Source organism: Delphinus delphis, chromosome 8, assembly GCF_949987515.2.
Source record: "Delphinus delphis chromosome 8, mDelDel1.2, whole genome shotgun sequence".
Lineage (NCBI taxonomy): Eukaryota > Metazoa > Chordata > Mammalia > Artiodactyla > Delphinidae > Delphinus > Delphinus delphis.
The window spans coordinates 44,352,958-44,364,676 of NC_082690.1; the positions used below are offsets into that span (position 1 = coordinate 44,352,958).

At 38.7% G+C, this 11,719-nt stretch overlaps 1 pseudogene; it reads right to left on the bottom strand.

The window, feature by feature from the left end:
- Positions 1 to 7,165: 7,165 nt before the first annotated feature.
- LOC132430236 (disks large homolog 3-like) lies at positions 7,166 to 9,073 on the bottom strand (annotated as a pseudogene).
- Between the last annotated feature and the right edge of the window lie 2,646 nt (positions 9,074 to 11,719).

Below are 11,719 nucleotides of genomic sequence, written 5' to 3' on the forward strand. Positions count from 1 at the left end.
AGAATGTCTGAGTTTGAAATAAGTCTTTGGGACCTACCCGCTGTGATAACTTAGGAAAGCAAGTTAACTCCTTTATGCCTCATTTTCCTAATATGGAAACTTGGGGTAATAAAGTATTCATCTTGTCTTTGTGAGGATTATTTAATGTAAAGAGCCTGGAACAGAGTAAGCACTGAATTGTTCTTGTTGTCATAAGCAGTAATGAATGTAAAAGAACAGAATAATCCCATGTTCTCAGCTATTACTAAAAATTAAGAAATCATATTTAGATGATTCAACTGAAGCAAAAACAAGCACGTATTTAGACATTACTTAGTTGGCTTTTGCTATTTTTAAAGACCCCTGATTTGTTAAAATAAATATGGTATACTGTAAATATTACAAAAATATATGCTGATTGAATTACTACTGACCATTGAACAATGTGGTGGGGGGTGTTAGGAGTCCCCACCCTCTGTGAAGTCAAAAATCCAAGTATAACTTATAGTTGGTCCTCTGTATCCATGGTCCCTCCTTAACTATAGTACCCTATTGGTGGATTCAACCAACCTCAGATTGTGTAGTACTGTAGTGTTGACTATTGAAAAATCTGCTAAGTGGACCTGTGAAGTTCAAACCCATGTTGTTCAATGGTCAACTGTACTCTTAGTTTCTGGAGTTGTAGTTTACATCATTGTCTTTCAGACATACTTATTTTAAATGATGAAGAATGAAGTGAAATATTATGAAACAGATATTCAAAAGTTTAACCAATGAAATATTTTTTACATGAGATCTTGAAAATGATAATGCTACAAGTAGAAGGTCACTGTTCACAAAAATAGAGAATGTTAACTTTAACACATTTGGCAGAGAAACATCTGGATTTCTTTTTTATCTTAGTATGAATAATATCCTTGAGCTGGCCCCATTACAGCCTGATGCCATTTAAGGTGCCTAGCAGATGTTTTCTGCTTTCCTTCTTATTTATTTTTTCCTTCTCACTATATTAGTTCCCTTTCTTTCCCACTTTCCAGCTTATAGAATTCTTTTTCCAGAGAAGTAATATGTATCAATAAAATATGTAATAGAACCTGACAATACTTCATAACATTTTTTATTTTCAAAATTATTTGAAAATCATCATTACTCCTATTATTTTATAGGTTAGTAAAATGTGACTGCATTTTATTAAAAGAATTGTGTTACCTGTGCTGGTCACATTATTTTTTAATTTCTCCTTTCAAATGGCAGGTACTATATAAAAGTTGCTATTTTACTTGTCATACCAAGTAGATATGGTAAAGGCCTATTAGGCTCCTAGTTGGCTCAACCACTGTATAAAATTACTCCCTAGGGTATATTTTTTAATGCTGTTTCCAGACTGGTTTTGAATAACTGAAGTATTCACACTTCCCATGGGAAGATATTTCATAGCATGACTTTAGTATTAGAACACTTTTCCTGAAACTCTATTTAAACTTTCTGTTCTTGTATTACAATATGATCTTATTTTCCTTCAGTCCTCTAAACACATTCTGCTTTGATTTTTATGAATTCCTGACTCATTCATCTCATGACCAACTGAGTATTTTTTCATTAATATTTCCCATAAAATAATTTATATTAATTCAGCTATTCAAAGAAATGGAGAAAAGCATAAGCATATATTATTCAGAACCATAGATAATTGATCAAATATATAATTTTTAAATGTCTATTAAATGTTATCTATTAAGCTGACTCACTTTGAAGACTTTAAGGAAAGAAAATGTATGTTATAAATATAGTAAAACATTGAATTAGAAACATTGGTAGTGGGACTTCCCTGGTGGCGCAGTGGTTAAGAACTTGCCTGCCAATGCAGGGGACATGGGTTTGAGCCGTGGTCTGGGAAGATCCCACGTGCTGCGGAGCAACTAAGCCTGTACACCACAACTACTGAGCCTGTGCTCTAGAGCTCTCGAGCCACAACTACTGAGCCCGCGTGCCACAACTACTGAAGTCCGTGTGCCTAGAGCTCGTGCTCCACAACAAGAGAAGCCACAGCAATAAGAAGCCTGTGCACCTCAACGAAAAGTAGCACCCACTCGCTGCAAATAGAGAAAGCCTGCACAGCAACGAAGACCCAACGCAGCCAAAAATAAATAAATAGATGTACTTTTTAAAAAAAGAAACATTGGTTGGACACAGAATGATTGAAAAATTATGAATAATTGGCCTATCCCCAGCCCTGGATATTAGCTTAATCTTAAATTATCTGAAGGCAATTGTTCTATATATTGTCCTAAGATTAGCCAAGAAATAAATGTACCCTTTCAGTCTTTGAAATTTTGGTGAATATGACTGATACGAATAAGACAAATAAATGTATAAATAAATAAAACTCCAAGTATAACATTATGATATATAAAATTTAATGCAAGCACATTGGATTTGGTAGAAATAATGGTGACCAAATAAAATTCCCAATAGTATGAGTTATAAATGAGTTATATGAGTTATAAATGAGTTATATGAGTTATAAATGAGTTATAACATTTTATGCAGACAAAAACTAATAAATGGATCAACTCTTAGTTTAAAATTTTATTTTAAAAAATTATTAATAAAAATAACTTCAGTAAATTTAAAATGAAATGGCAAAATTGTGAATGGCTAGCTGTGAAAGAAAATTGGTCAACAGATTATACTGACATAATGACATCCATCCAGCCAAATATATTTTTATTTTCCCCCAAATATTTTCACCAAAAAAAATCAATTTTTGTTGTAACTCTGATTAAAATATTTTACTTTTGTGAGTGAAAAGCAAAATGATCTTAGAATCAAAATCTAAAGTTAAATACCTATTTGCTGAAAACAGATCAAAATATTCTGTATCTATATTTAAAACATAATAAAGATCTTCTGATTTTTAAAAATAAATTATTTTGATAAGACTTGGGATAGACCAATTATTCACTATTAATTCATTTAATAAAAATTTGCTGAGGGACTTTTAATTGGCCACATGTGCTTAGTTATAAGAAGCAAATTGCTGTGAATATGGATTTCAAAATCTGTAAAACTTATAGAGAATTGTATACTGTAAATACAGTAAAGCTTCTTAAATAAAAATTGGACATACTTTTACATGAATGCTTCTAAAAAGTATACTAATATATTTACAAGACTTTATGGTTCGCAACATATTTTCAAAAATTTTTTTCAATTGATCCTCCTAACAACCTATTTTTAGGTTAGAAAGCATGTGAACCAGAGAAGTGAGGCAATATGCTCAAGCTATATATTTGGATTCAATGTCAGGTCTTCTTACTCCAAATTTAGGCTCTTCTCATTACTTGTTTTTGATTACTATATTGATATCCAACTACTTTTTATTATATTCCTTAATTTTATTTTTCTTATATATTGATAAAAACTCACAGCTTATATAAGCAATTTAACAAAATTTTAGAATTACCTTTGGGAAACAAACAGAAACAAAACAAAAATAAACATTTCCCTACTTTTCAGCAAATCAAATCTAATACACATTTTACATTGACTAAAAGAGAGTGAAGTTTGTGTTTTCAAAATGCAGCAAATTGAATTAAATTTTAAGAGAATTAAATATATTTTCTAAAACTACTGAGCCAGATGAAAACAAAGAACCCCTTCCACTACCTACAAGATTCTCATATGTTTTCAGACCATGAAAGATCATATGCTGTAAGATTTTTCCTTAATCACCACACACACACACACACACACACACACACACACACACACACACACACGTCTTGTTCCCCTCCAGTATTCTATACTGGTTCTGTTTTGGGAGGTATCATTGACTATTTAACCTGTAACTTTCAGATATGAGAACTCACACTTGAACTGCATCATATGGTGAGTATAGCTTCAAGTAGGAGGTATAATTTGTTTGGAAATTTAAAAATGTATCAGTTTTTTGTTTTTTTTGTTTTTTTTGTTTTTTTTATTTATTTATTTTTGGCTGTGTTTGGTCTTCGTTTCCATGCAAGGGCTTTCTCTAGTTGTGGCGAGCGGGGGCCACTCTTCATCGTGGTGCGCGGGCCTCTAACTGTCGCAGGCTCTCTGGTTGCGGAGCACAAGCTCCAGATGCGCAGGCTCAGTAGTTGTGGCTCACGGGCTTAGTTGCTCCAAGGCATGTGGGATCTTCCCAGACCAGGGCTCAAACCCGTGTCCCCTGCATTGGCAGGCAGATTCTCAACCACTGCGTCACCAGGGAAGCCCAAAATGTATAAGTTTTAAACAAGGAGATATTAGAAAAGAGAGAATGAATTAAAGAAAACAAAGCATTACAGAAATCACAGGACATATCAGGGCAAGAGGAAGTAATCCAGTTTGACTCATGTATAAGTCAGGCGAAATGTATTAATGAAGGATAGAGACCATGGTGTGAAGATCCTTGAATGCAAACTCTCCACTCTATACCTAAAAACTTAACTATACTTACACTGATTTTTACATCATTTCTTTCAGACTCCAAAAGAAAAAAATGTAATACTCTCTCCATGTATGAACAAATGCTTCATCTAGGTATTGATCACATCTGACCACTTCCAGAATCTTGTTTTATTAGCTATTCCCTATTTTTCTTATATTTTAGCCCTCTATTTGTCTACCAGCTTGTTTCTTCACAAATTATATTCATGCAGAGGTCACCATCCAGGATACTAATTGCCAAATCCAATCGATTTGTCTGAGTTGTCTTCTCAGTTAATCACTCTGCAGAATTTGACACTAAACTATTCTATTCCTAAAAATCGTTCAGTTCTTGTGATACATGGCACTATTCTCCCCATTCCTTTTTTTAAATTTCAACTATCATTTATTTAAATATGTATGTATATATATATATATATGCCTCCTTGGAAGGAACACTGGTAAACCAACTAGTGTCATGCTTGCTTTGAATCTCTGCTTTCCTTCCCTGGGAGGGGTAGAGGGTTGAACATCATTCAAACTACGTTATTTAACATCAGAGAAATCAACAACACTCCCAGCTCACCCCCTCCTCACCAGAGTCATAATCGGACACCATTTTACTCCTCTTGCCTCCAATCCAGTGTACTGCGCGGGTAAAGCTGCTGCCTTTTTTTTTTTTTTTTTTTTTTTGCGGTACGCGGGCCTCTCACTGTTGTGGCCTCTCCCGCTGTGGAGCACAGGCTCCGGACGCGCAGGCTCAGTGGCCATGGCTCACGGGCCCAGCCGCTCCGTGGCGTGTGGGATCTTCCCGGACCGGGGCAAGAACCCGTGTCCCCTGCATCGGCAGGCGGACTCTCAACCACTGCGCCACCAGGGAAGCCCGCTGCTGCCCTTTCTTTACTCACATTCTGGGCTCCACACTTTACAGTTAGCCTCATCATGCTGGTAGGAGAACTGTTAACAGACTTCCTAAATCTGGCTGGTAGCACTCAAAGCATCTTCAACATGTATCCTTTGCACCAGTTGTAACACAGTGGGCTAGGAAGCAACAGGCTCAACCCTGGGGCCAAGCATGTCCACACTCTTCTCCCCTGGGTCGTGCTTCCAGCGTGGAGCTGAGGGAGGCATGGTGGCTTCAAAGGAGCATGGTGGGGCGGGGCCCGGGCCACACCTGCCGCCTGCATTTGTGGTCAGAGAAAAACCTTCTTGACCACAATCACCGCCATCTGACTCTGGGAAAAAGCAGCAAGTTTTCACATCTCAACAGTAAGTGAATCTCAGCTCTACAGCTCAAATTGACAGCATTAAAGTCTACTTTCTTCTTGAAGAAATAGTAAACTACCAGCTGTTGGTGAGGGATTGGGGTAGGCAGGGCATATGAAGCAGCTGCGGAAAAAACCCAAATCAAACTTTTCATTACGCGGCTGGCCAAGCTCAGGGCCATCCCACTGTCTCTGCGCAGAGCTGGAAGGCAAGTGACTCTCCGTCCCTGCCAGTGGGCCCCATGACAGGGCCTCAGCTGAGCCCAGCATGTCCCTGGCAGGTGAGTGAAGGGACACGTTACAATAGGAGGCCCAGCTCCTGTCGATTCTCACCTGCCCCCACTTGCCTTTCCGCTGACAGGATGGCCAAGCCCGGGTTGCCTAATCTATCACGAGGCCCGGCTCCTCCAGAACATCTTGAGCCTTTAGAACATGGTCAAATTGGATTCTACACATTCACTTAAATAGTAAAAGTAAAATTTGGAAGAATGAAGAGGCTGACACAGTAGCACAACATGGTTTTGGTTTAAGAGCAGCTTAAAAATGAACAGAAAGGAAACCTTTCATGCAGACACATCAGGTGGCATAAAACAATCGGCAATTTAATACCGTGGGAGCACCCTTAGCCATTCTCTCACTCTCCACTTGTGGGCCTGACTGTGCCCCAAGGGCAGCATTGGCTCTAGGGTCACAGCTCCAAGCCTCTGGCCCCCGGGCAAAAGCCCTTTCTCACCATCCTCCAGCTGACCCCTCCTAAAGAAAAGCCCAGGTCTCAAAAGAATGACCAATGCAGGTGCCCTCCGTACAGCACTTAACTACCACTTTCACTCCCTCCCCAACCAGTTGAGATATAAGATGCCATCTGATTGGAATATGAAAATTAAAGCATTTCTCTAATAACACAGTACCATTGATGATATCTCCATAGATTTTCTAGTCCAAATGTGTGTGAATATATAATAAACTATATGAGAGTATATAATATATAATTTCTATATATTTCTATAAATTTTATATATATATATGATACTTTCTATCGCCATGACCACGCCATCCCAAGCCTCAAGGCAGTGTACAGATCGTAGCAAAGCCTGGGAGCCTCTCCTCGCAGGGTGCATGGGGCTCACTTCATAAGCCGCACAGCAGTCCAGTCTGTCTTTTCATCAGTCCTCCTCTCTTCTCTTCGCTTCAGCTTGGTTTTATGCTAACAATGACTCTGATGGATTTGCACTTGTGCTAGTGCTTGGGAAAGGTCCATGCAGGAGTGGGCACAGTCACATGATGAGTAAGATGGCATAATCCCCCAAAATAAACTAAAACAAAACAAAAATTAAAAAAAAAAACAGAACAGGACTAGAAAACTCAATTTTTTGGATATATCTAGAAAAGGGGACAAGAACAGTAGTCGTTTGTTCTCCCCATGGAGACAGGAATGAAGAGGGAGGAGGGGAGGGGGAGTTGATTTCTTCTGTTCACAATAGAATGGTTGGAGGGGATTCTTCAGAGTTTTTCAGGGGAGGGACCCAAATGTAGTGCCCAGACTGGTCCTCAATGATTTCTTTGATTTTGTTTTAAATCTCTTCCAGTGAGTCACCCTGTACAATGGCTGTGAAGTATTCTTCAAACTCCTGCTCCAGTTCCATGGCTTTGTCATAGGTCTTATTTGCTTGTTCATACCTCTGCCTTCAGTTCATTTCCATAAGCACTTCAATGGACTTGGGCTTGATGAAAATGGCAATGGGATAAAGTTGTGACTGCTGCAGCCTCTTGATAGCATTGCCAGAAACATCTAAGATGCAGTGCTTGCCCCTCTCCCCAACTCCCTTCACTGACTAGATGCTGGTCCCATAGAGGTGATCACTGAATTGGCCTGCCTCAATGAACTTGTCCTGAATATCCTTCTCCATCTGTTCTCGGGAGACCACAAACTGGTAGTCTTGCCGATCCACTTCATCATCACACTGAGGCCAGGTAGTATGTTGTACACAAAATCCAAATTTATGCGGGAACTCCGAAATCAGGTCATCGTTGACTCTGTCCTTCATTGGGCCCAAGATGATGACAGGCCTTGCATAGTGAATTTCTTGCTGTGTCACTGGCTCATATGACAAAATAGCATCCTCCTGTCCTTTGGAACTGCTTTCACTGTCACTGGTGTTGGACGTCACTCCCTGTTACTGTACCCTGCTCTCCTATACCATGTTTTCTTTGCTCTTGTAAAATGAAAACCTTTGAGAGAGGTGGAAACTCTTTTTATGTTTCGTTTTTTTTTTTTTTTTGACATCTTTATTGGAGTATAATTGCTTTACAATGGTATGTTAGTTTCTGCTGTATAACAAAGTGAATCAGCTATACATATACATATATCCCCATATCCCCTTCCTCTTGTGTCTTCCTCCCACCCTCCCCATCCCACCCCTCTAGGTGGTCACAAAGCACCGAGCTGACCTCCCTGTGCTATGTGGCTGCTTCCCACTAGCTATTTATTTTACATTTGGTAGTGTATGTATGTCCATGCCACTCCCTCACTTCGTCCCAGCTTACCCTTCCCCCTCACTGTGTCCTCAAGTCCATTTTCTACATCTGCGTCTTTATTCCTGTCCTGCCCCTAGGTTCTTCAGAACCATTTTTTTTCTTTTTAGATTCCATACATATTTGTTAGCATATGGTATTTGTTTTTCTCTTTCTGACTTACTTCACTCTGTAAGACAGTCTCTAGGTCTATCCACCTCACTATAAATAACTCAATTTCATTTCTTTTTATGGCTGAGTAATATTCCATTGTATATATGTGCCACATCTTCTTTATCCATTCATCTGTCAACGGACACTTAGGTTGCTTCCATGCCCTGGCTATTGTAAATAGTGTTGCAATGAACATTGTGGTACATGACTCTATTTGAATTATGGTTTTCTCAGGGTATATGCCCAGTAGTGGGATTTCTGGGTCTATGGCAGTTCTATTTTTAGTTTTTTAAAGAACCTCCACACTGTTCTCCATAGTGGCTGATGGACCTGCTAGACACAATCATCCCCCTCCTGGCATGAAACTTCACGTTTTTCAGTAGAGCCCTTTCTTTCTTTTCCACCCTCTTCTTACTGGGGATCACACTGATTTGCTCACTTTCTCCGTGTGGGGTCACCAGTCTCACCTGCCACCACTCATCATCAGAGGCGTTAATGACAGTAGACTGTCACCAAAGGAGAAGCTGAGGCCTTGGCTTGGCAGGCAGCGGTCCCAAGTCTGGTCATAATCAAACAAGGCCCTGACATACAAGGACCTCTTCTCACTCATTTGCAGGGACCAACCCAGACCCAGAGCTCATGCTGCTGTTCATCATTTGCTCTTGCAAGTCATGTATCTTCGATTCAAAGCGACTGTATTCTGGTGCCAGGTGGGAGTCCAGGTCTAGTGCTGAGAAAGTGTCAGCTCAGGCCGGCCCCTCTGTCTCTCACGGAAGACCACGGACCTAAAGTGGGGCATGTCGGGGGAGGGGAGGAGGAGGGGGAGGGGGATAGGACGAGGGGGAGGGAGGAGGAGGAGTTGCCTAAGCACACGAGGCAGGGCGGGGGGAGGAGGAAGGAGAGGAGCCCGCCACCCTCTGCCTCTCTCCCCATTCTTATATTGCTTCCTGACCACTTTTTTTTAGTCTCATTTGCTGTCCCCTCCAGGTCCCCCTTCGTGACTTACCATTAAGTGAATTGCAGTTACAAAAACAGAATATGTATTATGACCCATTTATGATATATTTGTATATATAAATATTTAAGAGTATGCAAGTACGAGTTGTGTCTGTGTAAGCTAGGTCTAAATATATATATATATATATATATATATATATATATGTATCAAAATGTTAGTAGGCAATGGAGATATTCTGGGTGAATTTCACATTAATCATTTCTATAGTTTTTTAATGCTTTTGCAATTATCATGTATACATTTTAAAATTGGAGAGACAATTAAAAATTCACCAATATTTATGTGCTGTTTAATTATACTTGTATATTAATTATTCCCTCAAGCCCCAATTTTTTCCCCTGAATTACAGATCAGGATGACCATAGTCACACTCAACTCACTCCCCCATCTTTCTTCTGTGCCTCAACAGTACCCAAATCATACTTTTCTCTAGGTGAGTACTTTGCTGCAGCTATATCTTTATTTTATTCTCTTTTTTTAAATTTTATTTTACTTACTTTTTTATACAGCAGGTTTTTATTAGTTATCCATTTTATACATATTAGTGTATACATGTCAATCCCAATCACCCAATTCATCACACAAGCCCTACCCCCATGCCCACCATTTTCCCCCCATGGTGTCCATATATTTGTTCTCTACATCTGTGTCAATATTTCTGCCCTACAAACTGTTTCATCTGTACGATTTTTCTAGTTCCACATCTATGCATTAATATACGATATTTGTTTTTCTCTTTCTGACTTACTTCACTCTGTATGACAGTCTCTAGATCCATCCACATCTCTACAAATGACCCAATTTCATTCTTTTTTTATGGCTGAGTAATATTCCATTGTGTATATGTACCACATCTTCTTTATCCATTCATCTCTTGATGGGCATTTAGGTTGCTTCCATGACCTGGCTATTGTAAATAGTGCTGCAATGAACATTAGGGTGCATGTGTCTTTTTGAATTATGGTTTTCTCTGGGTATATGCCCAGTAGTGGGATTGCTGGGTCATATGGTAATTCTATTTTTAGTTTTTTAAGGAAACTCCATGCTTTTCTCCATAGTGGCTGTATCAATTTACGTTCCCACAAACAGTGCAAGAGGGTTCTCTTTTCTCTACACCTTCTCCAGCATTTGTTGTTTGTAGATTTTCTGATGATGCCCATTCTAACTGGTGTGAGGTGATACCTCATTGTAGTTTTATTTGCATTTCTCTAATAATTACTGATGTTGAGCAGCTTTTCATGTGCTTCTTGGCCATCTGTATGTCTTCTTTGGAGAAATGTCTATTTAGGTCTTCTGCCCATTTTTGGATTGGATTGTTTGTTTTTTTTAATATCGAGCTGCATGAGCTGTTTATATACTTTGGAGATTAATCCTTTGTCCGTTGATTCATTAGCAAATATTTTCTCCCATTCTGAGGGTTGTTTTTTCGTCTTGTTTGTAGTTTCCCTTGCTGTGCAAAAGCTTTTAACTTTCATCAGGTTCAATTTGTTTATTTTTGTTTTTATTTCTATTACTCTAGGAGGTGGATCAAAAAAGATCTTGGTGTGATTTATATCAAAGAGTGTTCTTCCTATGTTTTCCCCTAAGCGTTTTATACTGTCCAGCCTTACATTTAGGTCTCTAATCCATTTTGAGTTTATTTTTGTGTATGGTGTTAGGGAGTATTCTAATTTCATTCTTTTACATGTAGCTGTCCAGTTTTCCCAGCACCACTTATTGAAGAGGCTGTCTTTTCTCCATTGTATATTCTTGCCTCCTTTATCAAAAATAAGGTGACCATAGGTGCGTGGGGTTATCTCCGGGCTTTCTATCCTGTTCCACTGATCTATACTTCCGTTTTTGTGCCAGTACCATACTGTCTTGATTAAGGTAGCCTTGTAGTATAGTCTGAAGTCAGGGAGTCTGATTCCTGCAGCTCCGTTTTTTTCCCTTAAGACTGCTTTGGCTATTCAGGGTTTTTGTGTCTCCATAAAAAATTTTAAGATTTTTTGTTCTAATTCTGTAAAAAATGCCATTAATAATTTGATACGGATTGCATTGAATCTGTAAATTGCTTTATAGTCATTTTTAGAATGTTAATTCTTCCTATCCAAGAACATGGTATATCTCTCCATCTATTTGTTTCATTTTTAATTACTTTCATGAGTGTCTTATAGTTTTCAGCATACAGGTCTTTTGTCTCCCTAGGTAGGTTTATTCCTAGATATTTTATTCTTCTTGTTGCAGTGGTAAATGGGAGTGTTTCCTTAATTTCCTGTTCAGATTTTTCATCATTAGTGTATAGGAATGCAAGAGATTTCTGTGCATTAATTTTGTATCCTGA